Here is a 12,583-nt window from a genome sequence, read left to right as displayed (position 1 = left end):
ATAATAAAATTAAAAAATAATTTTTTATTATAAATAATTATTTAAATTTAAAATATAATAATTAAGAAACTAAAATTGATAAAATAAAAAGGACACAAAAGATGTTTATCTTTTTATATATGTAGTTATATTAATATTAATATTAATAATATTATTAGTATTAGTATTAGTATTATTTTCTTTTATCACTACACGCTATTATTATAGTGGTATTATTATTATTATTAATATAGTTAGACATATATTTTACTTTTATTTACTACATAATCATATTTCAATTACTTGCTCTTTGTATTTGTTTTGTTATTCATTTTATCTTTATATATTATTTTTTTTAATTGAAAAAAAATGGTTACTAAAATTAGTAGAATGATAAAACTGACAAATAATTTTTTATTATATTTAAATTTAATAAATAATAATTAAGAGGATAAAATTGTAAAAAAGAAAAAAGGACATAAAAAATGTGTATCTCTTTATATATTTAGTTAGTGCATTATTATTATTATTATTTTCACTAGGGGATATTATTATAATGGTATTATTATTATTATTATAGTTAGACACACATCTTAATTTTATTTACTACGATATCATATTTCAATTAGTTGTCCTTCTTAATTGTTTTGTTGCTGACCCGTCCAATTTTTTTTCTTCTTTTTTTTTATTTTTTTTTATTTTTAATTTGTTTTCAACTTTTTTATTTTTTAAATTTGTTTATATATACATATAAATTATTATTAAAGTCATATTTAATCAAATAAATATTTTTTAAACTTTTAATTGATTAGTTAATGTTTTTAATTAGATAAGTTAAAATAATTATTAAATTTATATATTCAATTATTCAATTTATAGCTAATAATTCAAACTTAATTTGTAGGGGTTAATGATTTAAATTACAATACTATTATATATTTATACATTTAAAATATATAATATAAAAAATTAATCTTTTTAATTACTTTTATTTAATTTTATTTTTTTAAAACGGGCCAACGGCCCAGGACGGGCTGACCCGTACTTTGGTCCATCAAGTTGACGGGCTAGACGGCACCGACCATAACGGGCTGACGGGTTGAAATCTTCTACTCAACCAGTTCCTTCTAACACAGGTTGACGGACTGGTCCGTTGGGCCTAACCTGTTTTGGCACCTCTAATGTCAACATTAGCCTTGGTATTTGCATTGACATTATTATTTATAGCATAAACATTATTGTTATTATCATTTGTTTGTTGTTATTAGTATCATTATTATTTTCATTATTATTATTACTATTCATAATGATGTTATCAGTATATGTGTTTTTTTTTAATTATAAAAACCTTTATTACACTAAATATTTTTGTTAAATAGATTTTTAATCTTTTAAAAATTTTATTATTTATTATTTATAATTTATATTAATATTATTATTATTTTTAATGGTTAAAAAAATATAATAACAATTATATTATTATTCTAAATAGATTTGAGATAAATTAAAAAAAAAAATGTGCGTACATACACGGGTCATATACTATTATAATTATTTTGTAAAATCAATTAACTGCACCATATTGTTATATTAATTTTATTTATTATATTTAAAACTGAATTTATAACTTCATTTCATTTTATGATGATTATTATTTTATTTTTATATTATTGTTATTATTTATCAATTATAACTCTAATTATTGTTATTATTATTATTATTATCAGCTCTAATAATAATAATAATAATAATAATTATTATTATTATTATTATTATTAACTATAATTGTTTTGTTATCAACTATAATTATTATGATCAAGTATTACTATCAACTATAAGTATTATTATTATCATTATTAACTACAATTATTTCTATTATTATATTACTATTATTATTATTAATTAGAACTATAATTATTATAATAGTTATTATTATTATTATTGTTTTTATTATTATGGTTATGTACACATTTTACTTTTACTTATTATTTATGAATCATATTTCAATTACTTTACCCTTTTATATGTTTTGTTGTTTATTTATGTTTACATTTAAATAATTATTTCAATTAAAAAAATAGTTACTAAAATTAGTAAAATAGTAAAACTAATTTTTTTTTTATTTTAAATAATTATTTAAGTTTAAAATATAACAATTAAGAGGATAAAATTGAAAAAACAAAAAAGAACACCAAAGATCAAAGATGTTTATCTCTTTATATATGTAGTTGTATTATTATTATTTTTATCACTACGCGATATTATTTTAGGGTTATTATTATTATTATTATTATTATTATTATTATTATTATTATTATTATAGTTAAACACACATTTTACGAGATCATATTTCAATTACTTACTTTTTATTTGTTTTGTTGTTCATTTTATTTTTATATCTGTGTAATTATTTGGATTTAAAAAATAGTTACTAAAATTATTAAAATGATAAAATGGAGAAATAATTTTAATAAAGAATAATTATTTTAATTTAACAAATAATAATTAAGAGGGTAAAATTGTATAAACAAAAGAGGACACAACAAATGGATATCTATTTATTTATGTATTTATTGTATTATTATTATTATTATCACTACAAGATATTATTATAATGGTATTATTATTATTATTATTATAGTTAGACACGCATCTTAAATTAATTTACTATGAGATTATGTTTCAATTACTTGTCATTTTTATTTGTTTTGTTGTTAATGTATATCTTTATATATAATTATGGATTATTATAGTTGCCAATAGCCTTAGTGTTAGCATTAATATTAATATTTATAGCATAAATATTATTATTATTGGTATCATTATTATTTTTATTGTTATTATTACTATTTATAATGGCGTTATTATTATAAGTTTGCTTTCTTCAATTATAGAAAAAGTTGTTATACTAAATATTTTTGCTAAATAGAGTTTTAATCTTTTAAAATTTTTATAATTTATAATTTATATTAATATTATTATTAGTATTTTTAATGGTTAAATAAATATAATAACAATTATATTATTATTATTATTCTAAAAAAATGTTCGCACGGTAGGCTATTATAATTATTTCGTAAAATCGATTAACTGTATTATATCGTGATATCAATTCTATTTATTATATTTAAAACTGAAATTATTATTGCATCACTTTGATTTACTATTTCATACTTTAATAACAACATTTATAATAATATAACTTAATTTTCATAATATTTCATTACATAATACTTTCACTATTTTATTATTTTAATATACAAAATGGAATAAATGCATCCCGTGTGTACGCAGGGGTCAGTATACTAGTTTGATGTAAAAAATTGTACTTGTTAAAAAAGTTATTAAAGATTAATTCATAGAAATATAATTTCTTGCAAAAATTAATATAAAAATTTCATTAAAAATTCATTCAGACAAAAAATATAATTTTTTGCTGCAATAGTATAAAAAAGACGCACTAATAAAAAAAGTTACATCCAAATTTTACTACTAAAATATCGTTGTCTCCACCTATGAAAAACATATTAATTAATAAAAGTTTGTTATAGATTGGTTTAAGAGATTTTAATTACATCCTTCCCTAATGTAAATATATAAATTTATAGATTAAATTGCATGTAAAGGTTGGTAAATACAAGCGTGATTGTGTGATCAATATGTGTTTTCTTCATTCACTTTTAACAAAGTTTGAGTCCTTATCACAACAAGACAAATGGCATCAATGCAAGTCTTGGTGAGTAAACCAACAATGAATTATATTACCTATGCGGACTTAGAATTAAAAGATTTCCCTCACCTCATTCTCCATTTAATTGAAAAAAAAATATCATGCGAAAATGTGCCAAATAGTATAACATTACATTATGCTAAACTTGACCGTGTCACTTTTTTTAAGTGGCGAATACATATTATAAAAACTAGTGTGTAATACAGACGCTATCGCGTTTGTGTGTATGCACTTTTTAAATATGCGTGATATTATATTAGTAGGTGATAATATTATAATATTATTAAGTTAATATATAAATTAAAATTATATTTATTAAAAATAAAGTGAAATATATCAGAACAGATAAAAGAATAACCATTAATAAATAAAGAAAAAGAGAAGAAGCATAGACATCTTTTATAAAAAATTTGTAAAAGTAACAGTCAATTTTTAAAAATTTAATAAATTATTATATTTAAAGGGTAAAATCGGTATTTTGAAAAGTAAACACAAAAAAGGAAATCCCTTTTATATATTGTTATAGATTAAACCAAATACACAAAAATCGAATTAGTGTTGTAATCTTTCATCCTCCACTCCAATTCCTTATAACATGTTAACACGTTGAATAATTTCTAACATTAATAATATGGCGAATTCTAGTTCATGAATTAATTCTTAACATTGGACACTCATTAATGGTTAATGTGACGTGAATGTAATTGAAGATGTTTTACAAAATATAATGATGACATAAAATTGAAAATAATAATGCGATGTTGCGCTTACTGAATTGTAAGGTGTTTTGTTGTGTTAAAATCCATGCTGTATTAGATAGAACTAACAAATGAAGCTTCTGTTATAAGAAAGTAAAATATATATAAAAAAAAAAAAAAAAGGAACATGGTTTCCATGTACAACATGCAACTTTCAGTTTTTGACCAAGGCTAAACCTGAGAGAACGCAGAGCAAGTATATGCAGAACATAAAAAAATAATGAGGTCAAAAAAGGGTAAATGATGAAAAAGTGTTGAAATGACAAAACAAAGAATTCAAAATGATAAATCCACACAGACAGATATAGAATGGAAATTGGTTATTAAATTTTGGAAATTTCCAATTATACATGGAATCTGGTAAGAGAGTTTATTAACATTGCAGAGAAGAGAATTTGCAGAGGGGGAAAATAAGCAGAGATATGCAAACTCAATATTTGCAGATATTATTGTGTAGAAAAGTGATGTATCTGTTACTATTTGTGAGTTAATTAAAGGTAAGAGAAGAGAGCACCGGAAAAAGTTCAATCGGAAAGAAGAGCACAGGTGAAGCCATCGGTGACAAGTTGATTAATTGCATCCTTAAACTTAACATAGTCCTCAAGTTTGTTGTAGACCTGGCGAGAAATTCGGGCATAGGCAGTAACAGAGGCGTGTTCTTCTCCTCCGGCGAAATAAATTGGAACTTCAACCCCAAACTCATCTCTCAAACGCGTCCTAAGTTTCAGAGCATGAGAATCACTCATAATCCCCAAACATGGAGGCAAACCCACCATCACCATGCTAGCACTCATGTCAGGAGGAGTACCGAGATGTGTTCCCCAAGCCTCCACCAACATCTTCCCCATCTCAACCACAACATCATGGTTCCTTTTTCTGATCCCTTCGATTCCACCTTCGAACCTCTTCACGAAATCCACAACTGCAGGAACCACCAACTGCGCACTGTAATCCCGGTTCCCGGTCCAAGAACTCTCCACCGCTAACCCGTTCCCGTACTCGTGAGACACCACGGGGTGGTGCAGGTCACGTGACTTCGGCGACGCACGTGCGTAGAGGAACGCCACGGAAGGGGGGCAGAAGAACCACTTGTGCAAATTGCTGGTGTAGAAATCTGCGCCAATCTCTTGCATATCCACGCGCGTGCACCCAATCGCGTGCGCCGCGTCAACGAAGACCTGCTCCACCCCCTCCTCCCTGCAGATCGTAACTAACTCCTTAACGGGAATGACCACGCTGGGCATGGAAGTCACGTGGTCGATAACCGCCAAGCGGATTCTGTTACCTCGGGATTTTCCTTTCTCAACGGCCTTGCGAAACTCGCGGACGATTTCGTCGTTGGAGGTTACCGGGAAGCGGAGGGGGACCACGACGACGGAGCCGCCGGCGCGCACCACGTAGGCCTCGATGGCTTTCTTGACGGCGCCGTAGGCGTAGTGCAGCATGAGGACGACGTCGCCCTTCTGGAAGGTTCCCTCGTGGAAGGCCCAGGCGGCCTGCTGGAGAACGATGGCGGTGGCGGTGGAGGCGTTGTCGACGAGGGAGATCTCGTCCACGTGGCGGGCGTTGACCAGGTCCTTGATGATGGTGCGGGAGCGGAGGAGGCCGCTCTTGAGGTGGTTGAAGTAGAATTGGTCCGGCTGGCGGAGGTTCTTGAGCTGCCAGTCGCGCTGCACGGCGATGACGGAGGCCGGGCAGCAGCCAAAGGCGCCGTTGTTGAGGCGCGCCACGGCGGGTTCGTGGTGGGAGAATTCAGATTGGATCTCGGCCTCGGTGATGAAATTGGTGTGCTTTAGCTTCTTGTGGGGATGGGAAACCGCGTCGCCGTTTTGGTGTTGGGTGGAAGCCATTGGAGAGTGTGAGAGGAGGTTGGAGTGAGGGAAAGAGGGGAAAGAGAATGAAGACAAAGTGTGGTGATATTATCTTTCATTCGCATTAGAGTCTACTCAGCAATCCACATAGTGACATGGGAAATTTGGAATATAAAATGAAGGAGGAACAAAACCAACCAACCAGCATAAAGGTACCCTTTTTATGGATGCTGCTGTTCTCTTATTCATATAATGATGCAATGCAATGTAATACTGCAGCAGGTGCTGGTTCCATGTTTTCCTATTCATGCTTGGAATTTGATTTTCTATTGCACACCCCACTAGCATACAACTTCAGGATTTGACCACTGAGTGACTCTGTTATGCTTGCTTATTAGTATTCATTACTTGAAAAGCTTTTTCAAAGTAAAGGATGAATGAGTGTGTGTGCTTGATTCAATGACTTTGAAACCAAAGTTAGTTACATTCAATGTGTTTGCAAACAAAGCACACTTTTTTACTTAATAAAGGAGTATTTTTTACTACTCTGTTTCCTGCTTCTGATCCAAACACAGGATGGTAAAAGTTTTGTTGATTTTTGTTTTTAATCTAAATATTTGGGGGAGGGGGGCAATGAAGTATCATGTAAAATACCAATTTCTTGTATACATCTCAATATTGGGACAACTTCAAGGCTCTTCATATTATAACCCCCACTTGTTATGGAAAATTATAATCAAAAGCCTTTGAAGATACCATAGAACAATAGGAATTATAGTCATATAATTGTTAACGACTTTTTCTTTGGGATAATACAATGTTTCAAAGTCTTCGTATCATCAGGTAAATATTGCATAAACCCACAGATTTCAAGTTGTTGAATAGGTTGTTTAATTCTGTTTTGGAAGTATATTATATCCAATTGATTGAAGAAATTTAAATGAGTATGATGATTTTTATCGGGACATATGGAAACCAACGACACCATATTATTTAGGACTTTATATGATGATTTATATGCTTGTCGATTCCATTTCCACTTAGTGATATTCATTTTTATTTTATAAATTAATATGAAACAAATACACTTTGATGCAGGCTTATTTTTCTTTTAATTTGTAATATGTTTTGCCATTTGACTTTGTTATTTATTAGCTTTGTTAGTTCACTTGGTTTAACTGGCACTGATTGGGTCAATAACTTGATGCTAAAACTTCAACATGTTACTTGAAGTATTCGAACTAAGTGTTGTCTTTTCTGTCCCCAGAATGCATAATTCAGGGGCTTATTATATTATTGTTGATGGAAAAATTATTTTCTTCCTGTTAACAGCATATTTCATCTTTGATACAGTTACAATTAAAGATCGAGATTTAAAGACAGAGACTAAAACTTATCAGACATAAATAGTTGTTATATTTTGTTTATAAATTCTATTTCATACAATATAATAAATATTAGAATTTAGAGATACTTGTAAAGAGTTTTCAAGTTCAGTCCAAATTATCTTTGGATTTTTTTACTATCCAATTGAATACACAGACCGAGAATCCAAATTCTTTTAATGACTTAGAAGATTCTAAAATTTTAACCATATATTTAGACCTCATTAATGAGTGATGAATTCTAATTCTTTTATTCATATAATGACCAAGAAGATTCTAAGATTTTAACAACATATTTAGATCCCATTGATAACTTATTAATTCTAATTCTTTTATACACTTTTCTCTAAGATATATTGTAATTTCTTTAAATTGACTATTATATGTATCAAAATAATGAATTTTTTTTTAACATATTACTATGTATCTTATCATTTGAAAACTGAAAGTCTACGATTCATTATCAAATAGCAATACTTAGGTTATACTTATGTTCTTTTATTTTATATTATTATTATTATTATTTTGATCCTCTTTTAATTTGAGAGAGCAATATCTATCTTATATTTACAGTTGCTTTATTTTATGTTATGATTATTATTTTTATTTCTTATCAACTTAGCATTAAAGAATTTATCTTATTTGATTTTTTATTTAGTATTCAAACTATTTCATTTAAATGTCATTTTTCTTTAAGCATTCCTGTAATTTCTAGTGGCACTCATATGAAAATAACTAAAAAATAACCATATGATATTTACGGTTGAAACTAAAAATTTAATATAAATTTTTATAAATTCATGTAAATATAAATTTTAAAAATATATTTAATTTATATTTATAAATTAATTGAGAATAAAAAATAATTATGATGCATAAAATAATTTAAATATATTATAATTATGGCAATAGAAAATTTAATATAATAAAATATTGTAATAATGATTGTCTTTTGTAAAATAAATAAATAAATAAATAAATATATATATATATATATATATATATATAATTTATGTAATAATTTTTTTTGTATAATAAGTTAGAAAAAAAATTAAAATAATAATAGGATTGTAGGTGAATATATTTAAAAAAAAAATTAATGTAAAGTTAAAAACTAGTAATGTGAATGTAAAACATTTAGATCTTATTATAAAAAAAAAATCATTCAAAGAAAATATTTAAAAAGTATAAAAAATTTTTAAAAAATTTTTTTGATAGAAAAAATATATAAACTAAAATATAGAAAAACATACAAATTCTTAATAGAAAAATCTTAAAAAACAAAAGGTATAAAATTCAAATATGCAAATTCAAATTCAAATTTAAATTTAATAATTATTTGTTGAAATTATTAATTATTTAAATTAAAATTAACAACTAGAAAAAATAAATTACTCAGTAATAAAATTTTGATGTTGAAAAAAAGTTAGTAATTTATTTTTAAAAACTAATTACTAAATAATTTATTTTTTCCAATTATTAACTTTAATTTAAATAACTAATAACTTCAACAAATAATATCTAATTTGAATTCGAATTTGAATTTTTATATTTTTATAAAATTATATTAAGATTTTTATATTTTGGTATATTTTAAATTTATATATGTTTCTTAAATAAAATTTAAAATAAAATTATGTACTTTTTTTAATATTGTTTTAAGTTATTTTTTTATAATATATTTTGTTTATAAACAAACTTAAATGTTTTTCATTCACATTACTAATGGTTAACTTTACATTAATTTCGTTTTCAAATATTTACACTTGTAAGACCTAATTATTTCTGCCATCTTACTTTTAAGGGCTGCCCTACAACAGTGGGCCTAAAGGCTGACCCATGAGATAAGAACCCTTCGTGTTGCCCTAATTTCACATTTCCATTCACTTTCAGAAACCAACCGTCTTTTCCCCTTGCTCTCACAGGACGCTCTGCTAGGGTTCCTCTCCAAACCTTCTCGAACTAGCTCCGAATCAGTTTCTACTCCACGTAAGTGCCCTTCTAGATCGTCTGAGTTCCATTGCTTTTCCTTTGTATTTTCACAGTTAGGGTTTTGTATTAATCCGTCCCCTTTGTCCCGTGTACCTTATGTTTTCAGCTCTTTAGTGCGTTTCTAGAGCTGCTGTGCTCCTTGGTTGTGTGTCGAAAGTCCTGTGCGAACCCATTCCAGGTAGGGAAGCTCTAGCTCACTTTCATATTTCGTTTCTGTTATGTTATGAACTGTCATTTTGAAGTTATGGGGCTGGTATGATGTGGTGATGAGTTGTGAATGTGGTAATATATGTGGGATGGGCTGGCATGGATCACTGTTGCAGGAAAACAGTGACGAGACCTGTTAATCTCGCCCAAGCGAGCCAGTCTCGCCTAGGCGAGACGAACAGGGACTCGCCCAAACCCCTTTTACGCGAGAGGTCGCCCAGGCGACCCGCTCTTTATTTTGAGCGAGCGAGCATCTCGCCCAGGCGAGAGGGGTCTCGCCTAAGCGAGATCCCACGTTGCTTTCTTGGTGTTTTTGAGCCCTCGCTTAGGCGAAGGGGACTCGCTTGAGCGAGAATGTCTCGCCTGAGCGAGACCCTTCAGCCTGAGCGAGGGGTTGGGCGAGACAGTGCTGAGTTTTGGTTGTATGTTTACTCTCGGATGATTGGAATTGTTTGGGTATGATTGCTATGATGAGATACATGTACATATGTATGGATATATGCTTAATGGAGTGTTATGTATTCGTGACATGATTCATAAATGGTGAATGATGGGTATTATGGGAACTTGACATGTGAAATGAATGAGTGGATTGGAACTAAAGTAACATGGTATTGATATGAGATGAGGCCCTAGACTCATGGGGTGGTGATGACTAGTGATATGGATTCAAAATGTGATACGTATGAGGAATTAATCCCAGGGGTTGGTATGAAATTGTAAATATGATTTAATGTTCTCGTATTGCTGATTTATGAATGTTGGTCTGTGTCTGAGTGTAATTCCTTAGGGTCTCTAGGTGAGACTTCCGGGGCTGCGCTTCAGTGGTCGAGACGTAATTCCATGGCCCATGTTAGTGGGTGCCCATGGTGGTGCCCCATCTGTATAACTAGGTAAGGATTCAAGGTAAGGACTGCATCCTGACACTCTAAGGGGCCAGTTAGTCTCACTTAGAGCGGACTGACTCTTGTGGTGAGAGTAGCATGAGGCTTGAAATTCATTAAGGGCTAACCTTGTGGTGAGGGAAAATGATTCAATGAAACACTTGTAACACATAGCTCGGGAGTGAGCAGCTCGGGTGTGAGCAGAGGTATCCACCACAAGTGCAAACGTCTGCTGAATCCGACCAAGTTATATATACATATCCAGATGAGTCAAGTCAAGTCGTAGTGTATTGTTTGGAAGGTCGTAACATGCTTGTGTGTCGTACATATGCTGGACTGTGAAATGTATCTGAATTCATTGATGAAATGATTTTATGCTCTAGCTTACCCTATTTTTGTTGTTGTGTGTTCTGCTGTGTGGTACTCTCTTTTGCGATGATCATCAAGTTGTTGGTGTGAGCAGAGACGAGGAACATCCGTGGACAACAAGGAGATGGTAATTCCGCTGCATAGTCCGTGAGGATTGGACTTTAGTTTCTGTTAGGCTTTTCATTAGGGCTATAGCCCATGTATTCGTTGTTCTTGGATTTATATAGTTTTAGTCAAATCATTATCCTGTAATCTTTCGGCATCGTGGTGTGCCTAGTTTGTAGGGGTTGCGTTAAGAACCCCAAAATTGCTATATAGTATCATTGGTGTGTGGCGTTTCTTTAATTACGTTTATTAATTAAATGGGACGTTACAATAATCATATTATCAAGTTTATTTTTCTAATTTATTATGCACAAATGAATTATTACATTAATTATTTTAACCATATATATAAACATATATTAAAATTAATTTTACAAAAAAAATCACAATTATAATAATTTTTATATTACCATAATTACAATATATTTAAATTATCTTATTTATCTTAATCACTTATCAAATTTATTATTCCCAATTATTTGTAAATATTAAATGAAATATATTTTTAAAATTTATATTCACATGAATTTATAAAGAATTATAAATGTTTAACAAAATAATTTAATATAAATAAATATACAAAAGTCCAGAAAAAAATATTGTTAAAGAATTCATTTCTCCAAAAAAAATTCAATAACACCTGCAAAATTAGAAAAAAAAAATGATAAGAATTAAGTGTCTCACAGCAAAAATTGTACTTAAACGGTAAAATATTTAATTTGAAAAAAATTTAAAAATAATGTAGATAAAAAAAACAAATCTACTACAGTAATCGACATCATCACAAGTCTGACGAAAAGAAGCTGAAGATTACATAAATGCTTTGGATCCAATAGTGTCACTTAATTTCAATATGACATTTTAATCTATATTTTTTGATTTACTTTTAATCAAATATTTTAATTATTATTAAATTATTTATTTTCATTTTTTAATGATATAATAAGTTAAAATAGTGATTGAAATAATAAATTAAAAGTGAATAAAAGAAATAATTAAAATATTATTATCTTTTATATGTTGTGTGTATCGAGAGATTGGGTACTCCTTCGAAGAATTTGGTTTGAATCCAATTTCCTATGTTTAATTTTTATTTCTCTCTTATCATAGGTTAATAATTACTGACGTAAATTATTCACATGACATGATGGTTGATTATAATTATTTTAATATATTTTTAAGATGCTCAATATATTAAAATTTGATAAAATAAAATAAAAAATCTTCTATCCCCTTTACTGCACCTGAGGTTGGAATCACCTCATTTTAGATTGAGATGTGAATAGAAAGTTTAAATAAGACAAAATCTCAATCTTTATGTGAATCCTCCCATTTCTTGTTATTTACTTTGAAGTTATAAATA

General features: G+C 28.7%; 1 pseudogene; it reads right to left on the bottom strand.

The window, feature by feature from the left end:
• Positions 1-4,772: 4,772 nt before the first annotated feature.
• Positions 4,773-6,641, bottom strand: LOC114192796 (putative L-cysteine desulfhydrase, chloroplastic pseudogene; annotated as a pseudogene).
• Between the last annotated feature and the right edge of the window lie 5,942 nt (positions 6,642-12,583).

This window comes from Vigna unguiculata, chromosome 7 (assembly GCF_037176805.1).
Source record: "Vigna unguiculata cultivar grain cowpea cultivar isolate G323 ecotype 2 chromosome 7, ASM3717680v1, whole genome shotgun sequence".
NCBI classification, from domain to species: Eukaryota; Viridiplantae; Streptophyta; class Magnoliopsida; order Fabales; family Fabaceae; genus Vigna; species Vigna unguiculata.
Note: the sequence above shows the minus strand (reverse complement) of the source record. Positions and strands in the feature narration are given on the sequence as shown.